This window comes from Notamacropus eugenii, chromosome 2, assembly GCF_028372415.1.
Source record: "Notamacropus eugenii isolate mMacEug1 chromosome 2, mMacEug1.pri_v2, whole genome shotgun sequence".
Lineage (NCBI taxonomy): Eukaryota > Metazoa > Chordata > Mammalia > Diprotodontia > Macropodidae > Notamacropus > Notamacropus eugenii.
The window spans coordinates 262,578,969-262,594,181 of NC_092873.1; the positions used below are offsets into that span (position 1 = coordinate 262,578,969).

General features: G+C 37.4%; 1 protein-coding gene across 6 annotated transcripts in view; it reads right to left on the minus strand.

Annotated features, from left to right (window-relative positions):
* Positions 1 to 15,213, minus strand: part of LOC140527168 (protein unc-93 homolog A-like) — a 262,533-nt gene that overhangs the window by 58,619 nt on the left and 188,701 nt on the right. For 2 of the 6 annotated variants that reach the window (XM_072643884.1, XM_072643885.1), the window contains exon 2: positions 1,927 to 2,044. The exons of the other annotated variants lie outside the window; for them this stretch is intronic. The gene's annotated coding sequence lies outside the window, so the exon portion shown is untranslated. The remainder of the gene's footprint in view (positions 1 to 1,926; positions 2,045 to 15,213) is intronic. 6 annotated transcript variants of the gene reach the window in all.

Consider the following 15,213-nt stretch of genomic DNA (forward strand, 5'->3'; position numbering starts at 1 on the left):
GAACAAGGAAAGCTAGAACTCATCAACCCAAGAAAGATATATGAGTGTAACAACTCATTTTAAAGTCTAGCTTGTGGACCATTCTTCTTGATTCAGATGCCAGTCTTTGGCACAGGCCAAATCACAGAACATAGAGGGATAAAACAGGAGCTTCTGATAGCAAATGTCTTATAGCAAAGTGTCAGCAACCAAGCCCCTTCCCATGCAGTAGAAAGAGAAAAACCATATTCATAAAGACAACAGTATAGATGGAAAAAACAACAAAAACAAACATCAGATTTTGGAGAGTATGGGGGAAATACTATGACCAGCAGAAAATACTCTGACTTGTCATCTTCCCCCTACTCAGCTTTTGATGAGCTACCTTCATCAAGAAACCTCTTCAGAGAATTTAGATAAATTGTCAAGGGTTATGTTATAGCTCCGAATGTTTTGGAAAGGGCAGAAGAAAATATTCCAAATGATGACTTGCCATCTCCCACCCTTCCAATCCCTTTCCTCTGCATTCCTCTTTCACCCCTTTCCTTTCTCTTCCTTCTTTTTTTCTCCCCTTCCTCTTCTCTTCTCCTTTCCTTTCCTGATGATTTGAGAAATGAGAAGTCTATATGACCACATATTAAGTCCAAACTGGGTTCTTTGGGGAGGTATTGATTTATAATATAATCTCATCCTATTTGTAGGAATTCCTCTGAGTCTGTGTCATTGGAGTTTTTGCTAAGAACTATACTCTCAAATTATGGAAGTAATTTTTACAGATATACATATTGATACTGAGCTAAAAATTTCCCTTAGAGTCTGTCTCCTTGTAAGTCTTAAATATCTTTCTCCCTCTCCTACTTACTCTTGAATATCTCACTCTCTGAGTGCTTATCTGAAGTCAGAAAGCATGGAGCTTTCAACAGTTTCACAGGTCTTGCTTAAGTCCTACATCAAGTCATTGGCGGATATGTGTGAGAATCAAAGCATCTAGGAATGGATTATGATTGAGTATGTGACCTTTCTTCTAAGGCAGTTAAGGGAATAATTCCCCACCTCAACCCTACAACTAATTCCCCATGGATTCATGTCAGCCAAACACAAAACAGCAATTTCAAAATAAAAGTTTTACAAAGTGCAATTCTATATGTTGATTTGAATGGGCATTACAATTGATAATCCACTGGAGGATAGGCCTTTGTTATATGTACAGCATATTTAGCTCTAACTTATAAAGACAATCACTTCAATGATTCATTACCCTACAACTTACTTCCAGCTCTGCAAATGTCAATAGAAATTTACTAATATAAATCTGAGGAAGCACTGGAGAAATAATGAATAAAGGATTAATATGTCCTTAATTTAGGGTATAAAGCTCAAAGTAGAAGAAAGAGGAAAACAGAATCCCATCTCAATAAATCTTTGAAAATGGTCATTTGGCCCTGAATCACATATTGTCTGGTCAGGTCTTTCATTGCTTTCTTTCTCCTTAACTAGGGTAGATCAAGAGAGGTTCTAGATTAATTACTAGGAGGTAAGATTTTGGGATGTTTGCTGAAGGGAATTCCTTCATCAATTTGATGAACTTTAGCACTCCCCCTCACCTGAATAACCTTTATATTAATGTCTCCCTAGAGTAGTGTGGTAGGTAACTGGGAGGCCTTGGGAAATATTATAAAATGACAGCTCCAGGTTAAGGATGGTGAGAGTACAGGTGAGATAACTAAATAGAAATGTGAGTGTAAAGCAATTACTGTGAGATTGGTGGATCCTATGCATACCAAGCATCTGGAGAAAACCATAGTCAAGTTCTACTTATCCATACCTTGAGGGCCTATTTAGTGCCCCAAGAGCCATTAAGAGGAGGACACACCATAAGGGCAAGACAAGGAACATATTAATTTACAGAGGTACAGGCAAAGTCCATATCAGTATTGGAGGGCTTACCCAAAAGGCCACACAGTGGGCTGAGATGTTGGCTCTTAGAAGACGAGATACGTGATGGACTGAAAGTTGATTACAGTAGATCCAGAAGCAATAGTAAGCAACATCCGGTGTAGGGCATCTGGAAGGGGAATCAGGTGACAATGGTTCCAACAAATTCAAGGTATCTGGTAGCAAACTCAACAATTGCTGAGGTTGGCAGCCCAAGCAACTGAATTCAGCAAAACAGATATGAAGATCATATGAGATCTCATGTGACAGTGGCCACAGAAGGACTCGAGTTCAGCTAGATGAGGGCAGTGGAAGCAGACACTTCTAGGTGCTCTGATAGCTGGTGAATCCAGAATGCAGGGGAAAGTGGGAGTGGTGCAAAGGAGAATTCTCCCAAGGCTAGTAAAAAGTAAAATCTTTCTGCTACCAACAAGGAGGGGTCCTATGGTGACTGGAAGTAAACACAAGAATGAAAAGTTGTGGCCAAATAACTAAAGCCTCAGGCAACTTTCTAAGACCATGTGATCTGGACCAAGGTTAGAAGTTCCCACCTAGATGAAATCACAGATTTTAGGACTAATTAGTTTGAGGTATATATTCAGATACAGATAGAGATATGTAGATATATATAGATAAATATATGATAATTCCCCAAATAGTTAGCTCTTTGAGAACAACTCTATACAGCCACTACATTGGTTCAGGCTTTTGTAACCTACCTCCTGTTCAAAACAGCCTCCTTATTGGCCTCCCCACCTACAAACTATTTTTTATCCCATCTCTAATTCATTTTCCACACAGCTGCCAGAGTGATTTTCCAAAAGTATGGATCTGAGAATGTCATTCTTCTACTTGATAATCTCCAGTGATTCCCTGTTAACTCTGGGATCAAGTACAAACTCTCGTCATATAAAACCCATTACAATCTAACCCCACCCCATCTTTCCAGCCTTATTGCACATTGCTACCCTTTATGGTCCATACTGTCCCTCCCTCTGTTGTGTCTCACTGGTGACATTCTATCTCTGAGTCTTTGCCCTGGTCATCCTTTTTGCCTGGAATGCATTCCTACCTCACCTCTTCCTCTTGGATGCCTTTAAGGCTCCCCTTAAATGCCACCTTCAGTACAAGTCCTTTCCTGACACAAGTCCTTTCTTGGGCCACCTGCTCTGCCCCATTGCCCACTCCTGTCCCCAACCATTAGGATACTTTCCCCCTAAATATAGGATCGTTGATTTAGGGCTACAAAAGACTTTAAAAGCTGAGTCCAACCCCTTTATTTTTCAGATGAGGGAAATAAGACACAAAGGTTTGACACAAGTATTAAGTGTCTGAAAAGGGATTTGAATCCAAATCTATTCTTCTAATAGTCCCATACTATACAGTTCTCCTTGCCTCTCACTAATCACCTTGAATCTGTTTTGAACAAACATGCATGTATGTACATGCTGTTCACCCTTCTCTTTCACCACCAAATTCTTTCATCACTACTGTTATATTTCCAGCACTTAGCCTAGTGTCTGGAACATAGCAGGTTTTTAATCAATCTTATTGATTAGTTGATTGTTAGTACCTGAGACAGTACAGGTTATATAGAAAGTATTTAATAAATGCTTCCTTTCATGTATGCTAGATCTTATCCCCCACCCCAATTTTTTTCAGGTTGTTAATGTCATATTTTCATCAAAGCTGTTATGATTAGTCCATACTTAGATAGGTGACATAAAAGATAGAGCACTTGATTTGGAGTCAGGAAGATCTAAGCTCAAATCCTGCCTTAGACAATTGCTAGCTGTGTGACCCTGGGCAAGTACCTTAATCTCTCTGTCTCAGTTTTCCTGTATGCAAAATCAAAGATGACAACAGCACCTTTTTCTTAGAGTTTTTGCCACGATCCAGTGAGATACCATGTATAAAGTGTTTTATAAATCTTAAAGTTCTATATAAATGCTATTATTCCAACAACCCAGAGAGGGAAGAAGAATAATCCTGAATGTTCATTTATTCTTTAGAAAAGTAACTCTTCTGACCAAAACTTTAGAATTGTAAGAACTGTCCAAAGGCCTTCATCCTTTATCTATGTGGCAGTGATCCTCCACAATCATGAGCAGAGAAGAAGCATTCCTTACAGATTTTCATTCATCCATGCCAAGGAGGGCACTGAAAACCAGGATTTATTATATATTTTAAAAATAAAAGCACACTGTACAGTTTTTTGTACAATTTTCTTTTTCTGTTCTACTATGCATGGAGAAATGGTCGTTATATTTGGTAGTGGTTCTATTCAAGATAAAAATAAGAAAAATTTTAAAAGAAATATAATGGACAAGTAGATATTTCTTTTTCTTCATTCATTTGTAGTACTCCCCACATCAGGGAGCATTTTAAGATGCCCCAAAGTACAGGCCACTTCAAAGGCATCTGTTGAGCCTGGAAGTTGCTACCAAGGCTGGGTCAACTTTTACTACCCCAATTCAAAATAGTCTTTCTCATTCCCTGAATCTTTATAACTCTTATGTGTGTCACACACTTTTGACTTTCATTATAACAATAATCTTACATGTGCATACAGCATGACAGTTTTTTGTGAAATTGTATTTTGTGAACTGTGTTTTCATGAATATAGCACATAATCTCACTAGTGCCTTATCAAAACTCTGTTAGAGAGCAGAATGGGTACTTAGTTATCATCTCCAAAGAGAAGTCCAGGAGCTCTGTGAGCTCCTGCAGTGGCAGCTACATGTACTCAGTGTAAGGGTACATTTGACTACTGGCTTCCCTCTAGGTTTGAAAAGGGTGAAAATCTATTGGGAGCCCTTAACTCACTGGTTTCCACTGACTTTATGTAGAAATACCCCTTTCTTTCTTTTTTAACAACAACAACAAAAGTTGCTCCCCACAATCTCTTGTAAAACTATCTATGCCAATAAATAATTCTGTTAGTTTGGTTTTTGTTCAAATAAAATTAAGAATGTACTACAATTTTATAACAAACAAAAAAACCCTAAACATATGATAAGTATTACTAAAGTGCTGCATTTGTGGGCATAGGCTCACAGGGATGAGACCTTTGAAATCCAACCACCATTTTTTACAGTTGAGGAAAAAGAAGTAGGGTGGTGAATGACTTACCCAAAGTTGTAAACCCCCAAAACTTTCTTTTTTAAACCTCTGGCTACAGATCTATCACTTTTCCCACTTTTCCACTTATCCAGGGAGCAAACCTGAGAGGGTTTATGATCCCCTCCTCCTCCACACTTCAAACTTGCCCACAGGGATGTATTAGGCATCTGAAACCAGGGGCATGGGAAGAGTTTCAGTTTGCCACCCTGCCCCTCAGCAGGGCTATAACAGTCAGGATTCTTGACCCTCCCATCTGTTTGATAGACTGTAAGCCTTGGAGAAGGAGAGACAAGGGTATCAAAGATCTCTAGCTCCAGATACAACTTGGAAGGACTGGTGGAAGCTATCTGATTATCACTGGAATGCACTATCTCCTTAAGTGTGGTGGAGGCCACGGCCTCACAGGGAAGGAAAATTTGGAAAAGAAGGGAGGCAGAAAGGATAAACTACTTGTCTCCACACTTCAGTTTATAGCCTTGATGCTGGCCCGTCCTGGCTTGCTCCTTTCTACAACTCCCAATCAGCGCAACAAATTCTCACCATGTTGGTTTTGTTTTGTTGACTTTGTTTTCAATGGAAAAAATGAATGTATTTATATGGGAGTCTTGCTTTAAGATATCCAATAATATAGGACATAGTTTTTGCACATCTCTCTCCCTTCCAAGCTCTTGAAAGACTGTCCTATGGGATCAACACCAGTATTAGGAAAACTCTGCATTATGTTGTGTCAATTCCCTACCTCCTCCCACCCCCCCAAAAAAAGCCAATCCTGAATATTCTGTCTAGAGTGATGGTGTCATCCCTGTAACCTTGGCAAATATTGATAGATAGATAGATAGATGATAGATAGATAGATAGATGATAGATAGATAGATAGATAGATAGATAGATAGATAGATAGATAGATAGATAGATAGATATAGATATGTAAATCTGGTTTCCCGTTCACAAGGTAAGTCTCAACTAGCTTTTGTGGTTATTGTAGGTCAGGTTTTTTTACTTCTTTTGTATGTCATGGAAGTTTGGTGAAGTCCGTAATGTCTCTTTCAGAATAATGCTTTTAAACACATAAAATAAAATACACAATATTACAATTACATTGAAACCAATTACATTGAAATATATTATCAAGATATTAAATTCACAGATCCCAGGTTAAGATCCCCTCTTCTAGGGGGAAAACTCTCACTAAAATATAGGTACTACAGAAAGCTGAAAAATTGTAATAGGAGTAAGATTTTTAAATTTAATTTTTATTTTCAGTTCCTAATTCTCTCCCTCCCTTTACTCCTCCCCCATTCACTGAGGAGAGGAGCAATATATGTATTCTGTACAGTGTTTCACAATTGATCGTTACGGTATTGCTCCTACTGTATACAATATTCTCCTACCTCTGCTAACTTCACTTTGCACCAATTCATATGTCTTCCTAGGATTTTCTGAAATCATTCTTTTTATGATTTCTTATGGCATAATAGTATTCCATCACAGTCATATACTACAATTTATTCAGCCATTCCCCAACTGATGGGCATCCCCTCAGTTTCCAATTCTTTTCCACCACAAAAAAGAGTTGCTGTGAATATTTTTGTATATGTGAGTCCTTTTCCTTCTTATTTGATCTTCTTGGGGTTCAGACCTGGAATAGGTTTTACTGGGTCAAAGGGGATGCAGTTTTATAGCTTTATGGGCACAGTTCCAAATTGTTCTTCAGAACGGCTGAACTAGCTCACACCTCCACCAGCTGTGCACCAGTGCTGGTATTTTTCCACAGTCCCTCAAGTATAGTCATTTTCCTTTTCTGTCATCTTAGTCAATCTGATGGACTTGAGGAGGGACCTCAGAGTTGTTTAAATCTGCATTTCACTATTTTTGGTGATTTGGGGCTTTTTTTCATATACTTCTTGAGAGCTTTGGTTTCTTTTTCTGAAAACTACCTTTCATATCCTTTGACTGTTGGAGAATGGCACTTAATTTTTTTTTTTTTTTTATAAATTTGGCTCAGTTCTCTACATGTTTATAAAGTGAGACTTTTGTCAGAGGAATTTCCTGTAAAATCCCTCCTCCCTGCCACCCTTCAGTTTCTTTCTTCCTTTCTAATTTTGACAGCTTTTGATTTTGTTTCTGAAAAACCTTTTTGTTTTAATAAAGATTGTTCATTTTATCTCCCATGATACTTTTTGTCTGTTGTTTGATCATGAACTATTCCTCTATTAATAGATCTGATGGGTGATTTTTTTTCTCTATTCTCTTAATTTTCTTATGACATCACCCTTTATGGCTAAATCTGGTACCCAGAGTCACGTCCCTACCAACAGGTTCCAAGGCAGTGGCAAGCAAGCTCAGTGGCAGCTGCCGTGATTGGAGTCACGAGGGAGGGGGAGACTGGGGTCACTGGGGTGGGGGAAAAACAGCAACTGAGGAGACCTGATCACTCTCAGGCTGTACCTCCTCAGTGGCCTGGTTTGGAGAAATCTACTTCCACCCTCCGGGTAATACTTGACTCTCAGCCAAGGTTGATTCATTGCCATGTAAATGACCCAGAAGGATGAGGGGTGGGCTTTAACGGTGGTTGGATGAATGGATGGGCAAGAATCTTCCAGCCTTGAACCAGACGATGAAAAAATCTGTTCTGAAGAACTCTGAGAAGTAGCTAGGTGAGCTGAGGGAGCATCCTGAGTGGGGAGATCAACCACAGTCAGAAATGCAAGCATGAAGTCAACCATGTACAGAAAACCTACCTAGAACTGACTCCTACAATAGCACTAGAAAAGGAACACAAGGTGATTACCAAAGAGAAGTATGTGGACAAGACATTGGAAACTGTACTTCTTCCTATTACCAGAAATTTATGGGAAACAACCCAAACTTTGGCTGTATGAATACTTCCTGAAGTACATCAAGTTTGAGAAGAGCCACTATTTCCATTTGAGACAGTGCCAATGGAGACAGGAAATCTACTGAAAAAAAAAATCTTGGTGTAAGAAGTGGATGGCAAAGACTATAAGATTTATTTCCAAAACCTCTATCGATTGGCCAGACTCTTTTGGGAGTACAAGAGAAACGTCACTGAAAAATAGATTGATAAATAAATTAATGGATAGATGAAAAATAGGTAGATTAGAGATAGAAAGACAGAGACAGACAGACAGATAGATAGATCATGTACTCCTTTTGAGCTTGTGAGATATTTGTCTATTCCTAGTTTCTGTCAGACTACTTTCCTGTTTTCTCAGCAACTTTTGTCAAATAGTGAGTTCTTATCCCAGCAGTAGTGATCTTTGGGTTTATCAAACATCATTTTACTATGCTCATTTGCTTCTGTATATTATATACTTAATCTAGTCTATTGATTAGCCACTTCATTTCTTATTCAATATAAAATTGTTTTTATGATTACCACTTTGTAGTTTAGTTTAAAACCTGGTATCACTGGTCTTTCTCCATATTTTTTTCATTGATTCCCTTGATATTCTCAACCTTTTGTTCCTTCAGATGAATTTTATTATTTTTCCTACCTTTTATAAAGTATTAATTTGGTAGTTTGTCATGGATTATGCATTTGGCATGGCACTGAACGAGTAAATCAATTTAGGTGGTAGTGTCATTTTTATTACATTGGCTTGGCATGCCCACAAGCAATTAATATTTCCCCAATTGTATAGATTAGTTTTTGTGTGAAGAGTGTTTTGTAACTGTATTCCTATGGATCCTAAGTGTGTTAAAGGTAAGATTTTTTTTTCCTGAATAATAATCTTTCTTGATATCTTTTGATCCCAACTGTCAATGGACTTGTTCAAATGAAAACATGCCAAGAAACTGCCCTGTTCTTGGTTGACCAGGCTAATAGAAAAACTCAGATAAATGTGTATATTAAATGATCTTGTCCTGATTCCATATTCCTGTAAATAAATGGCAAGGCTGTTGTTAGATAAATTTGTTTATCTACACTTCTGCAACATCTTCAGAAAGAAAAGGAGGAATTACAAAGATAGTAAGTATGAAGATATCTTGTCAAAACAGAGTAGCAGGAGGAAAAAGCCTAAATACCTTTTCATGAGATATGATCTACTAATCCCTATCTTGAATTTGGTCTAAGCTTCCATTCTGATCTGTGCTCCCATTGAGAGAAAGAGTATGTAATTTTGAAAGCATCTGCTCCCTGGTCAAGAAGAAAATATTGCAAGCATCTAGAAAGAAACAATTCAAGTATTGTGGAAATACAATCAGGATAACACAAGATCTAGCAGCTTCTACATTAAGGGATCGAAGGGCATAGAATATCATATTCCAGAAGTCAAAGGAACTAGGACTAAAACCAAGAATCACCTACCCAGCAAAACTGAGTAATACTTCAGGGGGAAAAAATGGTCTTCCAATGAAATAGAGGACTTTCAAGCATTCTTGATGAAAAGACCAGAGCTGAAAAGAAAATTTGACCTTCAAACACAAGAATGAAGAGAAGCATGAAAAGGTAAACAGCAAAGAGAAGTCATAAGGGACTTACTAAAGTTGAACTGTTTACATTCCTACATGGAAAGACAATATTTGTAACTCTTGAAACTTTTCAGTATCTGGGTAGTTGGTGGGATTACACACACACACACACACACACACACATACACACAGAGAGACAAAGAGCACAGAGTGAATTGAATAGGATGGGATCATATCTTTAAAAAATGAAATTAAGGTGTGAGAGAGAAATATACTGGGAGGAGAAAGAGAGAAATGAAATGGGGCAAATTATCTCTCATAAAAGAGGCAAACAAAAAGACTTTTTAGTAGAGGGAAAAAGAGGGGAGGTGAGAGAAAAACATGAAGTTTAGTCTCATCACATTCGACTAAAGGAAGGAATAAAATGCACACTCATTTTGGTATGAAAACCTCTTACAATACAGGAAAGTGGGGGTGAAGGGGATAAGCAAGGTGGGGGGGATGATGAAAGGGAAGGCAACGGGAGGAGGGAGCAATTTGAAGTCAACACTCTTGGGAAGGGACAGGATCAAAAGAGAGAATAGAAGCAATGGGGGGCAGGATAGGGTGGAGGGAAATATAGTTAGTCTTATACAACACAACTATTATGGAAGTCATTTGCAAAACTACACAGATTTGGCCTATATTGAATTGCTTGCTTTCCCAAAGGGAATGGGTGGGGAGGGAGGGATGAAGAGAAGTTGGAACTCAAAGTTTTAGGAACAACTGTCGAGTTCTGTTCTTGCTACTAGGAAATAAGAAATATAGGTAAAGGGGTATAAAAAGTTATCTGGCCCTACAGGACAAAAGAGAAGATAGGGACAAGGGAAGGGAGGGATGATAGAAAAGAGGACAGATTGGTGATAGGGGCAATTAGAATGCTCGGTGTTTAGGGGTGGGGGGAGGGGACAAATGGGGAGAAAATTTGGAACCCAAAATTTTGTGAAAATTAATGTTAAAAGTTAAATAAATAAATTTAAAAAAAAAAAGAAAGCATCTGCTCAAGACAGAAAGGCTCTCCTTTTCCTTGATTCAACAATACTGAAAAATCACTAACACTCAGGGAGGCTAGTCCTTGTGCTTTGTCAAAGAGTAGAATGATTTTGAGGCCATTCAGGAGCCAGTGAGAAAGCCAGTGAGGCTAAAACTGCCAGTGTTGGGAAGAAGGGAGGAAAAAAGGTTTTAAAAGTTAGAATAGAGGCTCTCGCCTGTCATTCCTTCCTCCATCCCCAAACTATGACATTGATTCACATGAGAAGCTTGGAAGAAGGAAGAGCAGGAATAGGAGGAATTCTAAGTTGACTCAGAATATTGTTGTGGTGTAGGAAATGATGAGCTGGTAGATCTAGAAAAATATGGAAAAACTTGGACTGATGAATGAAGATGTTATTCATCATCAAAAAAGCAGATGACAAGTGGAATAAGCACAATATGGTTTTAAGCACATATGTTTGAGTGTATATGTATATGTATATATTTATGGTTATCTATGTATGTGTGTATATATGTTTATATACACACTTACTTATATGCATACATACACACACATATATATATTTCCACACTTAATTGTAGCAGGGGGTCAGGAAGAGGTAGGAAAGGAGAAATAAGTTAAAAGGCATAGCAGAGAACAAAAGAAAACAGGCAAGGAAGGAAAGAAAAGATGGCCAGCTTTGATATTAATGTGTAGTGTTCATTATATAGGTTTTCTTGAAATGGAAATTTATTGCTTTATATTCAATCCTCTTCCCATATTCTGCTGTGTACATGGCAATTTTTTTTCTTATTTTCTATTTAATTTTAAATAGATTTAAAAACTTTAAAAAGAAATAATGAAACTTATAGCCTAAAAATAGTGTTGAATCCAAGTTAAATTACTATTAGTAATACCATAACAAAAGTCTATAATAAATAACATCATACAATGTATTTTACTACATCCTGTAAAGGATAGACAAGATCTCCACTTTTCAGATGGGGAAAGTGAAGTTGAGAGATTAAAGGACTTGCTCAAATCAAGGTCACAAAACGAATAAGAAACGATCAGGACCTGAACCCAAGTCTTCTATCTCCAAGCAGAGTTTTCTTTCCAGTATAAAATACAACACATGTTTCAACCTAGACAATTCAGGAGACCACTTGAGTGAGGAGCGGAGACAAATGTAAGTGCTATTACTGCATTTTCCTAGGCATTTCATCTACTTCCCTGAATTTATCCACTAATAGGTTAATTTTCTTCACTACAACTAGCATGGAAAACACCCAAAGATTGATTTCCTTTGGTTTTTGAGATTTGAGCCTTTGATTAGTAGGTTAAGGTTTTTTTTTTTTTTTTAATCTGAAGCATTCCTATGAATTCTAAAAAAAAAAGTTTTGCTAGTCAATATCTTTCATTTAATGTGCAAGCCTGTGTAAATTACGGCCAGGACACTCAAGCATTCTTGTCCCAGATGTGAATGCTAAGTCCTCAGGTTGTATTTTAGAAAGGAAAAGCACAATCATCAGGCTGTCTGTTATCTCTGACATAGAATTTCTCATTTCACTAGGTCAGCACCTGCTGTATTTAAGAATAAACCCATACAGGGAGCCTGGGCTTTAAGGAGGCAGAGTCTTTTTCAGCATAATGTGAAATAAAAGGTTTGTAATGGCCAACCTGAAAGAAACTAGGTGGTATTATCTCTGGGCACTTATTTTGGCTGTCTAAGGATGCCCTTGTCATAGCTTACAGGTTCATTAGTGGAGTCAAACCCAGAACTTGTTTCTTATTGTAGGTGTGTTTAGCAGAGATGGATAATTACAAGCCATTAGAGCGCAATTTCAGTCTGGGACTGGAGAGAGACTTCATCAACCTTATAATTATGAAACTAAAACACTTCTATTATTAGAGTGAAGGGATGAGTGACACTTCTATCATGGTTTTCTGACCCTTGACCTATCTACAATAACAACATGCATTTCAGGAATAGGTTGCTAATGTGTATAATGGCAGAAAACATGGTCCTTTCCATCCTTATACGTAATCATGGTGCCTCTATAACAGGGGTTCTCAACCTGGAGGTCTGTGAACTTATTTAAAAAAAAAAATCTTTAGATAACTGTTACTTCTTTTCAAAGGAATTTTCAAAACAAAATAAAATGTGGTACTGCTCTGAATTTGCCTTATTTTTGAAGCTCACAATTATCCTTTTACTCTCTTTTTAGAATCAGTTATAAGCGTTTTTTTTCCTTCCAAAATGAGACTGGCAAGTTCAAGATTGTCTTTTAAATTTGAAGTTGTTTGACACTAAGTCTTTGAGATTTGTAAAAAACAAACAAATCAAAAGAATGGGAGGGGGGATATGAATAATTCAAGCAAGGTAAAATTCTTTTGTGATTATATTAACTTAGATAATTCAAATAAAAACAGGCAAACCAAGAATTTTGCCTGATTAACCTGGATAATTTTCTTCATCATCTACTTTGATTTGATAATTGGGGCAAGGACACCAAAACAGTCTCCTCAGTCTGAAAGTGTGACCCTTTGCCATGGCACTTGCAATCAGAAAATTAAATTTCATTACTATATAGATCACCACGAGAGCTATGATTTAGAAGTGGAAGGGACATTTGAAATCATCTAGTCTGAAGCATTCATTTCTACAGATAAGGAAAGAAAGCCCAAAGCAGTGAAATGGCTTTTCCAAGATCACCAGTATATCCTGGTATATTTTCCAAGGATATAAGATAATATAGGACATAGATTAGAGTTGCTTAAATTTTCTGGGATAAAGGAGGTTATGAAGTATTCATTCCATTAATGGGGCAGGGAATTGAATGTTTTACTGGATATCAGCCTTTGTAACTTTTTCTGAGTTTGATAAACAAATCTCACCAAGAGACTTGTGAACTTCATCAATATCTCTCATCTTTGCCTCATCTCTGCTTTGTATCACAATCACCCTAGTTCAAGTCCTCATCGTCCTCAGGGACAAGTCTGCTCTTCTAATAGTGTCTTGTAATTGGTCTCCCTGCCTCTAAATCTCCCTGTTCTACTTACTGTTTCTAAAGTTCAGCTCTGACTTTGCCATTCCCTTGCCAGTAATCTCGTGGCTTCCTACACCCTCTAGAACAGAAGCAGTAGAATTTTTTGTGGCATTTCAAACGTTTTACAGTATGGCTCCAGCCTGTTGTTTATCCTCATGTAGTCTATACTCCAAGCAAACTGAACATTCTATTTCCAACCTCTGTAACTTTTCAAAGGCTATCAACCATTCCCAGAGGGTTCTCCCTCCTCATCTCTACTTCTTACAACTCCTACTTCCTTTTATGGATCAGCTTAAGTGACTCCTCTTTCAAGAAGGCTTTCATGCTTTCCCATTGTTGCTATATATGTATATGTGTGTGTGTACATATATACATATATATTTATATATTCATTTAAATTATATGAACATTTTGCATCCTCCTTTGGAATATAAGCTTTTTAAGGACAAGAATTGTCTTGCTTTCAGTGTTTAGAATAATCCCTGGCACATATAAGGTACTTACTTAAACAAAAAGCTTTCATTATCTCTTAGGTCCAAATAGAATTAACTAAAGACATTATGAAGGAAGTAGGGTCCTTGGTTTAATAACTAAGAATTCACGCCATGTTTCTTTTCTTTGCTTATTTCAATGAAATGGGACAAAGTGAAGCTGGTGACTTTGCACAGCCCTCTCTCACTTAAATCCAAGTCACCAGCACGTCATGGCATCACCTCCCTAAATGACATGGTCCTCTTCCAAAATGAAGGACAAACAACTAACTTTCAATGTAAAAAAGAAATGCAGATAGACTTAAATATATTATGAACTTATTCATTTAAACTGGAATTAAAATTTTTAAAAATTATTATGGATTGTTTTGGAGTGTTTTGGTTTTGGGCCATCAATGTTAAATGACTTGCCCAAGGTCACATAGCTATTAAGTGTCTAAAGGCAGATTTGAATTCAGATCAGCTTGACTCCAGGGCCAGCATTCTATCCACTGCACCACTTAGTTGCCCCTAATTTTTTTTTTAATTATTGTTAAATTTCTAGTTAGGTATACTAGTCTACAAGTACTATATTTTCATTCATGTTAGATTTTCTTTCTATTTAGAAGAAAAGTGAGTGGGTTGGTGCCAGTTTTCCAGAACTATTATAACTTTGTCAGATCCTCTAACATGACATGAAGGCATGATTTCTCTCACTTCTCTGACTGTTTGCAGTTGTCAAGATAACCAGAAATTCTATTATCCCGTGCCAAGTGGAATATTGTCACCAGCTCTTATCAAGCACATGGTTCACAAGGCTCATGGAATCAACAGGTTTATTTACAGGTCAACAATAATAAACAGAACTCATATCAGGGCTCATGAGAAATAATTCCATGCACCAGTGAACAACTTTTCCCCAGATGCCTGTGTAACCTCAATCACTTATATTCATTTCCCTGATAAGGGCTCCCAGTGGCTATTGCTTCTAGTTTAACTCCTCAATACATGTCTCCTACTGAGGCTTCTGAGCCCATTGTTAGTCAGACTGTCACAGTGCCAGACCATAGCAGAGTTTTTAGTAATGTCAATCACACTTGAACAAATACAGTTAGAAACTTTGGGAATAATGTCTTACTATCATAAATTGCTTTCCCACTCTAATTAAATTTACCTTAATCCTTTATATATAGATATTTTTCTGTTT